Genomic DNA, 4,506 nt, shown 5'->3' on the forward strand with positions numbered 1-4,506 from the left:
AATCACTGATCAGCTGCCTTCTGCACCCTCAACCTCACCCCCACCCCCTACTTAGGATCGAGCCCACAACCCAGGCATGTGCCTGACCAGGAATTGGACTGTGACCTCCCGGTTCATAGGTTGATGCTCAACCACTGAGCCACACAGCTGGGCTACACATATGTATTTAAATTATCAAATACTATCTCATGCTGCTCTCCCCTCTCCCTCTAAACTCGCCACACTGGCCTCCCTGCTGTTCTCTCACACACCCAGCCTGTGCCCGCCTCAGGGCCTTTGCACTGCTGTTCCTCCTGCCCGAGGTGCTCTCCCATTGCCTCATCCAGGCTCAGCTCCAGCTCACCTCCTCAGAGACCACTGACTATCCAGGGGTCCCACTCCTGTGACTGTGTGTGTCCCATCACCAGCACGGCCCCCACTCGGGACAATCGGAAATGGCCAGGTTTAGTGGTTCGGTTGCTCCTACTGTCTGTTCCGTGCCCTCGGCTACAATGCCAGCTCCAGGAGGGCAGGCCCAGGCCCGCCGTGCTCACGTGGAGTCCGTGTACCCGAGCAAAGCCTGGGTGAAGCAGAGCCTCACTGAATATTCGCCAAAGAAAGACATGAAGAAGGAGGGACGGGGGGAGGGGGACAGGCAGACGGCGCCTTCGCCTCTCTCTTCCTCTGCCTCTGGCGGATGGAGCCCATCCTCACCCACAAACCCAAGCAAGAACGGCAGCTGCTCTTCTGGGCAGCAAGCGGGAGAGGGGCCCTGACGAGCTTCTTCCGGGCCCAGGCCCTTCCCAGCCCCGACTCCGCGAGGCGGCCGAGGGGGCTGCTCATCTAGCCGCCCCGCTGAGATTCTTTCCTCCAGGATGTCAGGACGCGGTGGCTGATGTCATGGCTGATGTCAGGCACATCTGTGCTGGGACCTGGAACCATCACGCTTGACCTTGGGCGGGTCACTTCCCACCGCTGACCCTCAGTCTCCTCATCTGTAAAGTGGGTGCCACCGTGGGCACCTCCCTGGTGCGGTGGAGATTAACTAATATTCAGTCAACGGGCCACCAGTGGGGTCTATTCATGGTTCGTCTGTGCTTGGCAGATAGGGTCCGCTGACAAGTACCCCACATTCTAAAGAGAGGAAGGTCCGTAAGGATCCGATGGACAGACGGGAGGCCTCCATGGAAGGGGAACTGGCCAGGCCCCTGCAGGGAAGACGCGTGGGCAGCGAGCCTCCTCGGAGCCTGGGAAGTGAGAAATGCATTTCTCCTTTCTCTCCCTCTCCCCCGTCATGAGGTGGAAGGGGAGGAGGTGCGCCGGTTACCGAGCCTGATGTGAACTATGGCCACCACTGTCACTTCTACCTCACCTATGGCCACGGTAAGTCACAAGGCCAAACCCAAAGTCAGGGCAGGAACACATTCCTCCTAGTTAGTGGGAGGAGCTGCAGGCGGGCGGGGAGGGGAGAGGAGGGGAGGGGGGTCAGGGCCCCCATACTGCTCTGCTGCTTGGGGCGTGGCCCCTGGAGCTGGGGTACCCTGGGAACCAGGACCCTGGTGGCATTCCTGGCCCAGGGATGGAGAGGGGAGACCCGCTGCTGGAGCCAGGCTCACGGTCGCTCTCGGTTTGCGGGGCCTGGGTGGTGCGGGCCCGCAGAGACCTAGGGAGACCACGTTTCTTCTCTCTGCCCTCAGAGGGCAGGCAAGGCCTCCCTGTGCCCCAGCGGAGGTTAGAGGACAGAGGTGGCAGGACCACTCCAGTGACCCCAGGACCGAGAGGTGGTCAGACTCCTGACCTGAGCCGGGTGGGGCCGCTCAGGGCCACAGGGATCCGGCGGGGCCGCCTCTGCGCCACGACTTTGCGGGGGGGCCCCCATCTGCAGGGACCGCGCGGGAGGGGGATGAGGAAGGTGTGAGGAGCCTGACAGAGCGCCCACACTCCGGAGCTGGGCCGGCCTGACTGCGGGGAGCAGGGAGCAGCTCTGAGGGAGTCGAAGACTGAGATTGAAAACAAGCACCGAGCCTGCCACTGAAATGGGTCATCGCAGCAGCAGGAGGGCCCAGACGCTGTGAGGGATGGAGGGCGGTGCTGGCAGCTGTGCGATAATAAAAATTAGGCCGATGGCAGCTCACACGCACGGTGCTCCTGTCCCGCCAGTGCCGCTGCTTTAGGGTCAGTAACCCCTCGTCGCGTGACAGCTGTACGGTCACGACTGCTGTAAATGTCTCCACTGGAATGATGAGGACGCGAGGCAGAGAGGGTCAGTCTTGCCCGAGGTCCCACTGCAGGAGGCGAGGAGCCAGGCTGGGGCCCAGGCAGTCGGAATTTCAGGTCTGTAGCTGTGCTGTCTCCTTGTTTTTTACAAGTGAAATCTTGGGAGGCCGACACACGAATGGGGCTGCAGTGCTGCCCGAACTGTCACCGTACCCCCTAGAATAAACTGCCTTTTGTTGACCGGGACGAATTGAGAGGAATTGTAACGACAGGTACGGGCAGACAGTTTTAAAAAATTAAAATAAAAAATAAAATAAGAAATGGAACATCTCATGCTTATGCTCCAGCGAGTTAAATGCCCCAGGAAGCCAGTCCCTTGGTGGGTGCTCAAGGAATGTTAGCTCCCGGGCCTTCTCCTCCCACTGACCTGGGCTACCACGCCTGCTCCTGTTGCCATGGCGACCCTCCCAGGGGCCCACAGAGATGTGGCTGAAAGAAATGCACTGAGCCAGGACCCTGCCCCCACCCTGGCTCTGACCCAGGCTCTGACATCTGGATCTGACATCTGGCTCCAACCCTGCCCCCACCCCCGGCTCTGACATCTGGCTCCGACCCCGGCTCTGACCCTGGCTCTGACCCTGGCTTTCTTATCTGACTGTTTGCCACACTGGCCTCAAAATCCCGAGCTCTGGAACAAGGGCATTGGAAGTGACTGTGACCAGAGAGGCTGTGGCAATGCCTCCCGGAGTCTGGCATTCTCTGCCTCCTCAAACAGTTCCTGCTCTTCCAGAGGGGCCTCAGATGGGGGTGTGCATGTGTGTTCGTGTGCATGTGTGTGTGTTCACGTCTGTCTCAAGGGTGGCAGCCGTGTAGGAAAGGGCAGATCTGGAGGCAGGAGGAGGCCACGGGGAAGCCAGGAAAGCTTCACTGTCCACCAACCCCAGACCATCCCAAGACCCAGGGCCAGCCTGGGGGGAGGGGGTGGGTGCTCAGGAAGAGCAGGCCTGGGCTCCGGTCCCCATGCCGCCATGCCGCTGGGCAAACCTCAGGTCCCCTCTGAGCTTTCAGCTGAACGCCCATCACCCCTGGACCAGCAGAAGCCGGGCCTCCAGCACCATGGTATCACGTTAAGCGCCATGTCACTCACCAGTGACTGACACTATACTTTCCGTCCGGAAGACAAAACAGGCTGGGCGCTTCATCTGTTACACACCCCTCGGCCCAGAGGACCAGTTTACTGAGCAACCGCTGCAGCCCAGGCCCAGGCTTGAAGCTGAACAGGCTAACCCATCGTCTCACGCGGTCCTTCAACAGCCCGGGGAGGGACTCGTACTAATTCCACTTTGTAGATGGGGGCCGAGGCCAGGGAGCCCACGTGACTTGCCTGAGGTCACACGGCCGGGCACAGAGAAGGCAGCTGACAAAAAGCGCAGCATCACTTTGAAATATCAAATCTATGACTTAGTATTGTTTTCTGGGGGTTTTCTACATTTCCCCCCATTTTATGGAGGTAGAATTGACTTGGCATTGTGTGTGTGTGTGTGTGTGTGTGTGTGTGTGTGTGTTTAATGATTTAGGGGTGATGCAGGGGGGTTGGCACTACACTCTCCAGTGTTTAGGGGCTGGCCCTGCAGGTAGTAAGCAGTAGCATGTGAACTTGAACCCAGATCTGCCGAGTCTGACTCTCACGGCCGAGGCCTCCTCAGCGAAGACAGACGGATTCTAACTCCCACCAGGCTCCCAGGCTCCACCCTGCCGCCTCAGCACCGCCAGAGGGGCTGGGCCTGGGAGAGAGAAGTCAGCGGCCAGGTCCCCAGGAGCCCCGGACCAGCCCTCTTGCACTTTGCCCACCAGAACCTGACAGAGGTCCTAGGGATCCAGAAACATTCGTGTGGCCACCTAGTGGGCATGGGTCACACATGCGCTGCCCAGCATCTTTTTTTTATTTTAATATATTTTTATTGATTTCAGAGAGGAAGGGAGAGGGAGAGAAAGAGAGAAACATGAAGGATAAGAGAGAATCATTGATCGGCTGCCTCCTGCACGCTCCACATTGGGAATTGGGCCTGCAACCCGGGCATATTCCCGGGCCAGGAATCAAACCGTGACCTCCTGGTTCATAGGTCGATGCTCAACCACTAAGCCACACTGGCCGGGCTGCCCAGCATCTTTTAAATAGTCTCTGTGTCGGGGAAATTCTGTCATTAGGAGTCCATCTCCCGGTGAAGAGGCCTTAATCGGGGCTGGGGCTCTACCACGAGGAGCCGGACTCCAGCCATTGGCCAGTCCCGCCGCCGCCTCTCCATCCTC

The 4,506-nt window shown here is 59.2% G+C and overlaps 1 non-coding gene across 1 annotated transcript; it reads left to right on the forward strand.

Annotated features, from left to right (window-relative positions):
- Positions 1-2,356: 2,356 nt before the first annotated feature.
- On the forward strand, positions 2,357-2,484 carry LOC118652948. The gene has a single exon (XR_004966728.1).
- The last annotated feature ends 2,022 nt before the right edge of the window (positions 2,485-4,506 follow it).

The sequence above is a fragment of the Myotis myotis genome, unplaced genomic scaffold (genome assembly GCF_014108235.1).
Source record: "Myotis myotis isolate mMyoMyo1 unplaced genomic scaffold, mMyoMyo1.p scaffold_m19_p_35, whole genome shotgun sequence".
NCBI lineage: Eukaryota > Metazoa > Chordata > Mammalia > Chiroptera > Vespertilionidae > Myotis > Myotis myotis.